Source organism: Gavia stellata, chromosome 1 (assembly GCF_030936135.1).
Source record: "Gavia stellata isolate bGavSte3 chromosome 1, bGavSte3.hap2, whole genome shotgun sequence".
In the NCBI taxonomy this organism is placed as follows: domain Eukaryota; kingdom Metazoa; phylum Chordata; class Aves; order Gaviiformes; family Gaviidae; genus Gavia; species Gavia stellata.
This window is the reverse complement of record NC_082594.1, coordinates 125,299,029-125,310,589: the sequence shown is the minus strand read 5'-3', so window position 1 is coordinate 125,310,589 and position 11,561 is coordinate 125,299,029. Positions and strand designations below refer to the sequence as shown.

At 51.8% G+C, this 11,561-nt stretch overlaps 9 non-coding genes across 9 annotated transcripts; 5 read left to right on the top strand and 4 right to left on the bottom strand.

Moving 5' to 3' along the window:
• Positions 1-1,906: 1,906 nt before the first annotated feature.
• TRNAL-CAG (transfer RNA leucine (anticodon CAG)) lies at positions 1,907-1,989 on the top strand. The gene has a single exon. It is a non-coding gene; the product is annotated as a tRNA-Leu (tRNA).
• A 258-nt stretch (positions 1,990-2,247) lies between these two features.
• TRNAI-AAU (transfer RNA isoleucine (anticodon AAU)) lies at positions 2,248-2,321 on the top strand. The gene has a single exon. It is a non-coding gene; the product is annotated as a tRNA-Ile (tRNA).
• Positions 2,322-2,828: 507 nt separating this feature from the next.
• TRNAT-AGU (transfer RNA threonine (anticodon AGU)) lies at positions 2,829-2,902 on the bottom strand. The gene has a single exon. It is a non-coding gene; the product is annotated as a tRNA-Thr (tRNA).
• A 262-nt stretch (positions 2,903-3,164) lies between these two features.
• On the bottom strand, positions 3,165-3,246 carry TRNAS-AGA (transfer RNA serine (anticodon AGA)). The gene has a single exon. It is a non-coding gene; the product is annotated as a tRNA-Ser (tRNA).
• Positions 3,247-3,546: 300 nt separating this feature from the next.
• On the top strand, positions 3,547-3,620 carry TRNAI-AAU (transfer RNA isoleucine (anticodon AAU)). The gene has a single exon. It is a non-coding gene; the product is annotated as a tRNA-Ile (tRNA).
• A 350-nt stretch (positions 3,621-3,970) lies between these two features.
• Positions 3,971-4,042, bottom strand: TRNAH-GUG (transfer RNA histidin (anticodon GUG)). The gene has a single exon. It is a non-coding gene; the product is annotated as a tRNA-His (tRNA).
• Positions 4,043-4,179: 137 nt separating this feature from the next.
• On the bottom strand, positions 4,180-4,251 carry TRNAD-GUC (transfer RNA aspartic acid (anticodon GUC)). The gene has a single exon. It is a non-coding gene; the product is annotated as a tRNA-Asp (tRNA).
• A 6,559-nt stretch (positions 4,252-10,810) lies between these two features.
• Positions 10,811-10,882, top strand: TRNAD-GUC (transfer RNA aspartic acid (anticodon GUC)). The gene has a single exon. It is a non-coding gene; the product is annotated as a tRNA-Asp (tRNA).
• A 517-nt stretch (positions 10,883-11,399) lies between these two features.
• On the top strand, positions 11,400-11,473 carry TRNAI-AAU (transfer RNA isoleucine (anticodon AAU)). The gene has a single exon. It is a non-coding gene; the product is annotated as a tRNA-Ile (tRNA).
• The last annotated feature ends 88 nt before the right edge of the window (positions 11,474-11,561 follow it).

Here is an 11,561-nt window from a genome sequence, read left to right as displayed (position 1 = left end):
ATCTTCCCTGCTTCCATCTCCCTCTGCTGCGTCCCTGGCCACATCCACTGCGTATTCTGGTTTTCTGTTGATGACACTCTTTTTCTCTGGGATTTGGCACAGCTCCCATAAGTTCCATACCAAATGAGGGCCTTTAAAGAGTTTACTGCTAACGCTAAGTGGTAGAGCATGACAAGTTAGAGTGCTGATAAGAAACTAGATGTTCGTCCCTGTATGGCCATTCCCCGTGGAATAAGATAGTAGCATTTGGGAGCCTTCTGAGTGAGGGAGAGATCCGTTTGCAGCTCAACGGTTCCTGTTAGTACAGCAGTGTCCTGGTGGAGTATGATATGGCTGTGTTAGTCATTTCTCTTACCTGCCTTGACATGATGTGCAAGTGAAGCTGTGGGATTATTCCAATTCATTGCACAAATAAGAGGGGCTAGGGGGCACAAAAATAGTAACTTGTATTTTTCCTGTGCATACATCAATAAATTCAACCATGGTGGAAGTGTCTTGAGCAGCTCTTGGAACCAAGGAAGGCTGTGCAACTTGGGCAATTTAACCATAATCTCCGTTTGGGGAAGAGAGCACGCTGCTCGCTTGACTTGCTACGCTGGTTTTCTGGAAAACATGTCAGAACATCTGTTCACTCCCACAAAACAGGAAGCCGGGGACTAACTTCCCCAAATGACTTTATTTTGGTTTGGACGTTTACAGGAGCAGAACTCGGGTTATAGTTTCTTCTCTGGAGTTCATGTGCACTCTGGTCTGAGCTCGGAGCTACTGTTAGCCTAGCCGGTTTCCCTCTTTAAGGTGTATTACTACATAGAGTTTAAATCCATCTCTTGCACACGTTATCCCTTCATTCTGTGCGTCTTCCTGTGGCTGAATGTAACTGTAGTCTCAATGGAGTATAACTGTTAGGTGTATCAGATATTGCCATGGGGATAATTGCTTTTTCTATTTGTATGAAATTCTCTCCAGGAAAGGGCTTCAGCCTTCCTTAGGAAACCCAAATAACCAATGGGATACGAAGTGACATTCAGCTTAGTTCAGAGAAATGCTGAAGCTGAAGGTGTAGCACGTACCTCTAGATACCGTCTTCTGCAACGGCGAATTAATGCAGCTAAGAGAAGTGAGTGAAGAACATGTGAGTTTGGTATTCAAGGTCAAATTTGTCAAGGAATTTTCTTGGCGGCAGTGAAGTGGTTTGACTTTGATTTGTACTGTTATCTTCAGAACTGAGTAAAAATGTATCTCAAAATACATGGGCTAACATTATTTAGCAGTGTCACCATGTATTTGCATCTCCCTGCAATGCAAAAATACTATTTCTTTACAGAAAAGAAACATCAGTATAACACTTAAGAAGATCAGGGGTTCTTTTTCCACTCCTTTGACAAAGGAACTCCTTTGTCAAAAAGCAGTTTCTCTTTGCCTATGACTGTCCTGAAATCTTCTTCTCCAGGCTCATTAGAAGTAAAGCAGAACAACCCCTGCTGCCACCTGCTCAGAATTAAGGGATGGGAGTTAGCAAGGCCGCGGTGCCTGATCTCTTCTCTTAAGCTTCAGCAGCATCCTGCAGCCTCTCGGAGAGGTCCGAGAGTAGCATTTGCTGATGGTGTGACAGAAGAGCGCCTTACGCTCTAAGCAGTGGTGTTTCCCTGGGGGAGTTTACATGCTGGAGGCTGTCATGGAAAGCTTGGAAGGTGTGCCCTGCGGCATCGCCCTTCCCTCACCCGTGTCCTACAGCACTGGCTTCCTCTGCCCTCAGCCGCTTCTGCCTAAGGTGCTGCTTCTCTTGTTCAGGTGCCAGAAAAAGGCGTGTGCGCTCAGTGCCCACTCGTGATATGTGTCGGCCGGGCCGGGCCGGGGCGGCCCCGCGGCAGAGCCGAATCGGGCCGGCTGAGAAAGCCGTACAGCGGTCAGGATGGCCGAGCGGTCTAAGGCGCTGCGTTCAGGTCGCAGTCTCCCCTGGAGGCGTGGGTTCGAATCCCACTCCTGACAACTCCCTTTTCCTCCGGGCTCCGCCGGAGCGCTGTTTTGAGGCCCGGGAGCCGCGGGGCCCTGCTGAAGGCGCAGCCGGGGCGGGGGGCGCGGAGGGGGCAATGTTTCTGCCCCACAGCGAGTGGGCCAGCGGAGGAGGACGTTGCGCCTGTGGTCCACCCGCTTGTGTCTCCGTCGGGCGCGAGTGCTGCCGTCGGCGGTCGGGCCGCGCCGCCTGGGGTCGCCGATCAGGGGCGCTGAGGAAAACGCACATAGCGTGGCCGGTTAGCTCAGTTGGTTAGAGCGTGGTGCTAATAACGCCAAGGTCGCGGGTTCGATCCCCGTACGGGCCAGCGGGCTTCTTTTGAGCCCCTATCTGTTTTGGGGCTGCCTGTTCCCCCCCCCCCCCGCCTTGCTGTGCCGCTTCCTACAGCACCGAAAGGCCTGAAACGCGGAGGGGACCAAAACTCGGGGGAGGTGGAAGCGTCCTTTTGGCGTCCCCCGCGGTTTACAGGGGCTCACCCAGAGAGCACAGGAGGTGGAAGGTTGGGGGTGGCGGGTGCTGTTCTGACAAGCCGCGGGTGCTTCCTGTGGGGAGGGGGTGCCCAGCGTGAGGAAGGGGTGGGTTCGGGGGAAAAGGAGAGGTGCTGCCAAGAGCTCACCCTCCGGGGGTGCTCCCCCGGTGGAGGGGACAGCTCGTTTTCCTGTCGGAAAGTAAATGGGCCAAGATCCCCTCAGCCTCGGCGGGAGGGACAAGGGAAACGGCGCAGGCGAGCGGCTCCTCGCCCCGCTCATCCCAGTGCCCCAGCTGAGACCTCAGCTCCCCGCGCCCCCCCAAAAGGAGTAGAGGACGAGGGCCCAGGCACCGCTGGGATTCGAACCCAGGATCTCCTGTTTACTAGACAGGCGCTTTAACCAGCTAAGCCACGGCGCCGGGCGGGACGCCGCCAGCCCCGCCTCGCCCTGCCCAAAGGGGCGGGGGCGCTGCGGGGACGCCTGGCTCCGGGGGTCCCCCCCTCCCGGGCGGCTGGGGCTGGGGGCGGCCCCGTTGGGAGCCGGGACTCTCGGCGGGCGGCTGGGAATTCTCCCGCTTTCCGTATTTCTTACTGGGGAAAATTTCTACGATGTGGAAAAAAAAAAAAAAGTCCAGCGAGCGGACGTGGGGCACCGGCGGGAGGGAGGGAAAAGAAACGCCCCGTAGTCGGCAGGATTCGAACCTGCGCGGGGAGACCCCAATGGATTTCTAGTCCATCGCCTTAACCACTCGGCCACGACTACCGCACATTGTTTTCTTTCGGCTTCCCGCCTTTTACCGCCCGCGCCGCAGCCTCGCGCCTCCCGCCCGCACGCTTTCCCGCAGTTTGCCGCCGCGCGCGCTGCCACCACGGCGCCGCCCCGCGGTAGGCACGTGTGCGTGGTGTCCCCGCCCGCTCTGCGGTGGCGCGCGGGGAGTGCGCGCGGGTGGCGGCAGCCGCCCTGGAGGCGCGGCGGGGGCGGGGCGGGCCGCAGCCCCCGCGAGGGGGGCGCGCGAGGCACCCATAGGCCATTGATCCACGCCGCGAAAAAGCGCCCGCCGCGGGCCGGTTAGCTCAGTTGGTTAGAGCGTGGTGCTAATAACGCCAAGGTCGCGGGTTCGATCCCCGTACGGGCCAGCTACTTTTTCAGGCCCTTCCTTTTTTTGCCTCCGTTTTTTGCGCTCTCGGTCAGAAATCACGGCCCATGCGTGGCGCCGGCGCAGGGGTCCCAGGCGCAGCCCGCGGCCGAGGAGCGGGGCGGCGGGCGGGGCAGGGCGCTGCAGGCAGCCGGCGGGCTGCCCCACCACAGCACCGGCGGCTGCGGGCCCGCCCTAACGCCCAGCCGCCCCGCCCGCCGGCCGCGCGCAGTAGTCCCCTGAGGGGGCCGGGAGGAGCAACCTCGCCCCGTCCGCGCCAAAGCGCTGGCAGGCAGCGACGGGGGCGGGAAGGGGGGAAAAAAATAAGGAAAAGGACATAAAAAAGGGTTTTGCCGTGACTCGGATTCGAACCGAGGTTGCTGCGGCCACAACGCAGAGTACTGACCACTATACGATCACGGCCGCTTAGCGCCCGGCGCCACCGCCGCGCACGCCTCGAGCTTCCGCCGCCGCGCCCCTCCACCCCTGCCGCCGGCGGGCGCCGCGCCGGGGAAAAGGAGGACGGCGACGGCACCGAGGCGGCAAAAGTGCGAAGCCACCTCCCCGTCGGGGAATCGAACCCCGGTCTCCCGCGTGACAGGCGGGGATACTCACCACTATACTAACGAGGAGCGAGCTGCGAAGCGCGTAGCCCGGCGGCGGCCTGGAGGGCGGCAGCGGCGGGAAAGCGCCTGAGGTAAACGGCGGCGGGGCCGGGGCGGGCCGGAGGGCCTCACGGAACCGCGCCGTGCTGCCGGGACCGAGCGGGCGGGAAGGGCGCTCCCATCGAGCTTTTCTGGATTTGAAACGGCGCTGCGCTGAGGCGCCGCAGGCACGGCAGGCGTGGCTGCCCGCCATTTGCCGGGCTCGCGTTCCTCCGAACTCGAAAATGAGATTTGAAGGGAGCCCCGCTTCAGGGAGGTGGTTTGAATGGCGGGGCTAAAAGGGAACACCCCGCCCCGAACGCAGACCCCCCCGCCCAAACCCAGCAACCTGCTGACTACCTCGATACTGCTGTCTGGTCATCCGTGACAGGCACGGGCACGGCTTGGTGGGTGGCTTAATGCATTCTGAACTTCAAAATACATTTCTCGAGGAAAGCTGCCTGCGTTTTCCCTGCTAGGAGGACTGCTAACTTCCCTCCGGTTGCTGAAGGCTCCAAACTATAAGGGGGAAAATGCTGTTTCAGCCTTAACAGAAGTATTTTTCAGTTTGTGCCACAAACTTGGCGCTATGTAAGTGGTTTTCCATTAAATACCAAAAAAGGGGAAACATTAACAATTGACAATACACTTGGGATTTTCTGGAGTGTTACACAGTCTGAGGGGGATCAGGAACCTGCAGAAAGGTGTTACCAGGAGCTGGCATTTGTTAGGTGGCACAAGAGTGCACACCAACAATCTGCCACCACGCTTAACAGACATTTCAGCGTGTTTCGGCGCATTTATAAACAATTATAAACAATTTCTCACTTGCACCATTTTGCTCCATCCATCATCATTTACATGAGCACCAGTGATGACTCACATGCCAAAGCTGATGTTCCTCTTCTTCACCCGCTGCCTTTTCCTGCCAAGCCCAGTATTCCAGTCCGTGGTTCCGCGAACGGCCTCCTTGGCACATCACCGCAAGGATAGCGGCCACTGCTTGTTCCAAGTCTCCTTGGCGCTACCAGGACAAGAGGCAGGGAGGTAGATTGTGACATCAAGAGGCTACTGTGATGGCCACCGTCACGGTCACCATCAGAGTGGCCTCCTGATGTCGTGCCCTATGAAAAGAAGGGTCCCTGCACCTGTCCCACAACTCCCTGAGCTTGTCGGTCCTGTTGTGCCGAGGAGACTTGGCGGACGCCCGTCCTGACCTGCAGACGCAGGGCTATCCGGCGCGTCTGAGATGGCGGATTGTAGCACAGCTGTTTGCAACTCGCGAGTGTCCTCCTGTCCACCACCATTTATCTTTCCCCCTACCCTGTGGGGGCTGGCTGGGAGCTGCCTGGCCCAGCGGACAGCACACCCCACCGCAAGTCTGCCCACGGTGGTGCCGGGGTTTGTCCCGGCCCTAGGACTAAACTTTGAGCCTCATCCATGGTTGAAATTATCTTCCAACATTTCTTTTTCAGAAAATCAGCATTGTAGTCAGCATTCTTTCAGGCTACCTTATTCTGACCAGCAACTTTCAGGGTCCTCTAAAGCAACCACTGCAAGCTCATGTAAAGGAACTGGGTCGTAGAAGTGGAGGAGGCAAAACTGTTGTTAATGATCAAGACGCTCCTCTCATCCTTCAAAATCCATAGCTTCTTCCTTCGCATATAATCTAATTACAATATACAGTATGTGGCCTGCAGAGCCACATGACTTTCTTTCTGATGTGATTCTGTGCAGTCCACAATCCTGAAGTGTGTTGTGATACTGACAAGAGAAGGACTAGCATTCCACAGTGTATTTCTGATAGATTGTGCATTAAAATTAATTATTTGTCCTCATGTAAGGAGCAATAGCAAACCTTGGTGAATAGCCAGCAGTGATACTAACAACTGGCAGGCAGGATCACAACTTACAGCAGTAACTACAAAATTTCTAAGAGTTTTCTACGTTACATTGCTGCAAAGAAAATTAAAAATCGCTCTTGTAGTTGACAAAAAAACAACCTATAAACCTATACATTTGTCTGAAAGGACAGACTCCCTGTAAATAAACACAATTAAAAAAACCCTTTTCCGTAGAATCTAATGTAAAATTATACTTACAGACAACCTTAAGACTCCAAAATTTGCAAAGTCATAAATAAGTATCTGGTCAAAGAGTTCTTGGCTAAACTGGAGTACAAAAATTAGTTATATGGATGCAGTCACTTATCTGCAAGGTACCGTAAATTAAGAGGGGAAAAGTAAGTTTCATCTTACCCTTTATTTCTTCATCCCTGGCCAAGTTCTTCTTCTGACTTTGTGATAGTACAAAGTTAGGTTACATTGGTTTTTCTGGAAAAGGAAAGAGGTCAAAGGTATTAAATTTGACTCATTAGAGAAAGCAAAAGAAGACACGTATTGCAAACATTTAGTTCCAAGTATTGTATTTAGACAAATACCTGTCATCAGAGATTCACCATCTTTCATCTGTAGGTTCCTGAAGCAACATTTGAGAAGACAGTTACTTAACTAATTGATTTCTTACTCCAGAAAGGAAAAAGAAAATATACCTCTCCCCAGGCATCCTTCTCATCTTGAAAGACAGAGAAATGTATTTTGAACTATATTCACACAATATCTGTATATTACAAAAGCAATACAAACTCTGCTTCTTGCATTTTTTTAAATACCAGAATAATTATTTCATCATTTTCTTGGGAAATGGTATTTTCAAAGGACTGAGTGATCAATAAATTAGGAAGAACTTAAAGAAAAAAAAAAAGGATCAGCGATAATAATACAGCAGTGTAAAAAGACAGAGGTTAAGCTTTGCAGACTGTCAGCCAAGGGGAAGAGCACCTGTGGAAGATACCTAAACTCATGCTGGCTGAAGACAGTGGATCCCATTGAGACGGATATGGAATCTGACTTCCTAGGATCTTCTCAGAGAGATGACACAAGAGGTAGACCACAAAGCTAGTCAGCTCAAAATTTTTCTGATGCCAAAGCTACATCAAACCATTGCACATTGCCATTAAAAGCTTCCACAGACAAATGCAGTGGCAAAACCAAGACACGTTAATTCAGTAATGTTGGGTGTTTATAAACAGCACATAATTTCATATATTCCCTTAGGTTTGTTTTAGACTTCTTTGATCTATGTGGCAATGTGCAGCAAAAACTCCTGTATTGCCTGGAGAATTTCAACCTCTGCATGTGGTAAGGGAAAAAAGTAGCAGTGTAGACTATCGGACTAAAGCCAAGAGACCCTCTCCTAACCAAACATGAGGGCTAAAATCTATTTACACTCTTAAAGTGCAGACAAACTTCAAAATGCATTTTAAAAAGGCTTTGAGTTATTGCTGAAATCCCTAGGCAGTTTGCAAAGGACCTGTTGTCTTGCAGAAAGACACAAATCTTATTTATCTCAGTGCCAACGTGAAATTTCACCAACTGAGGTAAGAAACTGGGTTCCAGTCTGCTTTTTTTTTATAATAGCCTGTCAGTTCTCAAAAGGATTCTGACTATTCTGTTCTTTGTAATTTTCCATTATGGAAAATCATGCATCAAGTGTGATTGCCCAAAAAATGGGCATTTCTTCTGTGTGCCAATAAGTGAGGTTGAAGATGAGGTTGAGGATGAGCACAGATGGAGCAAAAGACTGCACAGGGATATCAAAGTCAGCAAAAAGCAAAGCTTTCAAATTACGTTTCTGGTTTCATGTGTATACGGCATGTAAGATTACTGGAAAGCACTGTGTTTCACTGCACTTGCATCTTCTAGCTCCTGGCCTGCCAATTCACAGTTACTCTTTCTTCACTGAGCGCTCTCCTGCTCTGGAGAAGGTCTTATCCCAGCGGTTCTCAGTTCGGTTGTTCATGCCAATCCCCCCGTGGTGGGAATCACCTTGATTGGTGTTCCAGGTAGCTCAGCATGTCTTTTGTGGTCATGGTTTTTTTCAGTGCACAGCCCTCGTGAGTTTTCCAGGCTTAGTATGAAGCTAAGAGAAGCTGGAGAGGACAAGTCACTGCTTTACGGATAAAAGTTTGGGATTCATCCCAGTCCCTCAAAAGGTGATCAACCCTGTCTGTCTCTGCACTAAAGAGCAAAGCTACTATTTTGTTTGGTCTTCGATGCACTTAAATTCCTCAAAGCTTTTGGGAAAGTCAGGCTAAGTCTTGTAAGTTTTCATTTGAGGGCATTTGTTAGGACATAATTTAAAATCTGCCAGTAAAATTTGTCAGTTATCAAAGTATATCTTAAGCTTGTGGGTGTCATTTTGCTTTGGGGGGGGGGGGGTGTTTGGGTTTTTTTTGTTTTTAAGAGGACAAATTATTTTATGGCTGTATTTCTTGAATGTCAGTGAGGATTCAGACAAGTTCAGGGCATCTGATTAAAATTGTATGCTGAAAATGTTACTGCTTTTACTCATTTACCCTAAAAATCCTGAGCAGCTGTTTGACTGCGAGGCAGCAGTGTCCTGTCTGCATGCAGGTCAACTTGTGAACTACTACAATTTTCAGCCTAGTGTACTATGGTAAACAGGGTATGTTTTGCAGGGGAAAATGGAAGCAGAACCGTAGGTGGTACACATTCTCTCCTGGATGTTCTTCAACAGTTCAGCACCTTCTGCAGGTTTGAACATGGAGCACGTCATAAAAATGTATTGAAGGAAGACATGGCTCAGGGGTTTTTGAAACTGCTCTTGTTTCTGAAACTGCTCTTGTCTCTGAAAGGTATGGTGGCTTCCCGTTTCTCCCCTTCACAGAACTTCATTGTGTAAAAAACGTGTTTGATGCTAACATACAATTTTTGCTCTCTCTTACTCTTCCTTCACTTCCCTGTTTCTGCAGCTGATATTACTGGAACAATGTGCTTTCACTTATTTTTACTGTTGCGTTTTGCACTCAAGAACCACCAGAATGTGCAGAAAAATTCAGTGTGATGAATCCAAGTGTTTGAAGTTATTTGGCTGTTGGCATCAGGACAAAAGTGTAGAATTGCGCTCTTCTGTGCTTTGAATTTAATTAGTTCATTATTCTGAAATCAGTTTACAATGAGATGCGGTCTATTCACAATCGCAGAAACGTAAAGTAGACCTTACAGGTTCTCTCTTCTCTGACTAGTGTTCTTTGTGACAAAGTTTCTTGATCTCAAGATTCTAACAAAATCTTTTGAAAGTGTGTTTGCGAGAGAGCGTGAGACAGACTGGAGTTCAAAATCTGCATTCTGCTTACGACAGGTGCTCTCCCTCTGGCACCTGGAGTAGTTGGTTTGCTTCAGTACTTTTTCCCAGAATCTTTTCATCAGCTTCCTGAGGACGTTGGTCTCTGATGGACGAAAACCTGCGGTCCTGGAGTCCCGCGGTGTTAGTGGCCTGGCAATGCTGCTGAGGAGCCACAAAAGGAGAACACCGCCAGCTGAATTCGGAGCACGTCAGGTTTGCTTTTCTTAGGTATATGGCTTTTTGCAGATTCTTCCAGGTCTGTTGCTAACTAAATAATCATTATATATAGACTGCCCACAACTGTTAGTTTTTTGTTAAGCCCCTGTATCTCACTGATAAATTATGCTTTTTAAACTTAGAAGCCTTTATTGTGGGGCTTCTGTTTCTTTCTTCTTCGTGCACATTTGGATCTTCCCGCTCTTTCTTGCATCAGATGTCTCCCGTCCTGTTCCGTTCTAACTCCAAATTTTCTCACACCAGATCTGTGACTGTCTGCTCACACCGCCCATCTGTCAGTCTTCTAGTGGCAACTGCCGTCTTTTTTGCGGAGAATGTGGGAACGTCTGTGTTAAATGTTGCCTGGTTTTGAGAAAGCTCTTGCATTATCATGATACCTTTATACGCTTTCTCTATGCAGCTGTTACCTTTTTTTTTTTGCTTCCTAATATGTTCTTTTTATTAATGCCTTCTACGATAGGTGGTGGTAGTGGCAAATGAAATGGCAAAGGAGAAGGTGCCTGAGGAGCTCAGTTTGGCACTCGTACCGACAGTTTGTGGAGCAAAGGGCTTGGAATCTGATGATGTCCTCCTCCTTTGCAACTTTTTCCCTGACTCAGAGGTATTTAATTCTTAAGTATTTTCTGCCTTTTTTTTTTTACTTAACGCCTTGATTTTACAAGTGGTCTAGCTGGCTTTCCAGCTGGGGAAGGGTTCGCACTTTCCTCTGAGGGCAGGTGGTTTCACCACAGCAGGAGACAGGGCTCGTCATAGGTTTATGAAGCGAGCCTGTCTTCCCTTCGTGCTGCATTTTCCTTTTGAAATTTCGGGGAGAGCCTTGGGGTACCCCCAACAGCCTGTGCAGGCACACATCCTGGCGTGGCACCAGCCATGCACCCAGGCCACCCCGCTGGCGTACGGCACCCTGGCCGGCTCAGAGCAGCCGGTTCGGCGGAGGGACACCCGCCCACCCTGGCGTAGCCTTTCCCTCGTACCGGGGCGGTGGAGCCCACGCAGGTGCCCTCCAGCGCGGCTCTGCTCACTGCGCCATCGCACCGAGGGCGGGCGGGGGTCCCGCGGGCGGCTCTTGGGACTCAGCGCCGGGGACAGTGTCGCACCCCGCTCCTCGTTAGTATAGTGGTGAGTATCCCCGCCTGTCACGCGGGAGACCGGGGTTCGATTCCCCGACGGGGAGGAGGCGCTGTCTTTTACCCCCGGGGAGCGCTCCTGCTCATCCGCCTGCTCCCGCCGGAGCCCCGTCCGCGGCGTGGCCGTGAGAGAGAGGGAGGGAGGCGGTCGGGAACTGCTCCGCGGCGGCGGCGGCGTGTTCCCGCGAACGGGAGCCCCTTGGGGAGCGGAAGGGGGAAAGGCGGCGGGGCTGCCCTGCGCCGGGAGGCGCGTGTCCGCGTGCGGCCCTGCCGCCCCGCTCCGAGCCGCCGGTAAGCGCCGCCTGCGCACCGGGGGAGGGGGGCGCGCCGGAAAGCGGACGCTTTGAAAGTCGCCATTTTGGCAGTTCTCGTCACCCCGGTTAGCGCCCGCGCTGCTCTGCCAGAGGTCCCTGAAACCGCCCGCCGAAGTGGCCTTTAAAGAGAGCGGGCGTCGTAACGCTGCGCGGGCGGCGCCCACGGGAGCAGCTCGCGGCAGCGATTCCACCCGCGACGTGTCCGTGGGAGCGCGTCAGCTGCGTGCACGCGAGTAGCATGCGCCAGACAGGCCGGTTAGCTCAGTTGGTTAGAGCGTGGTGCTAATAACGCCAAGGTCGCGGGTTCGATCCCCGTACGGGCCACTGGTATTTTTTTTTTCCCCGCGGAAGCGAGAAAATCGCTGGCTTTTACTGAATGTTCTATTTCTTCCTTGGTTTTGAGGAGGAGGAA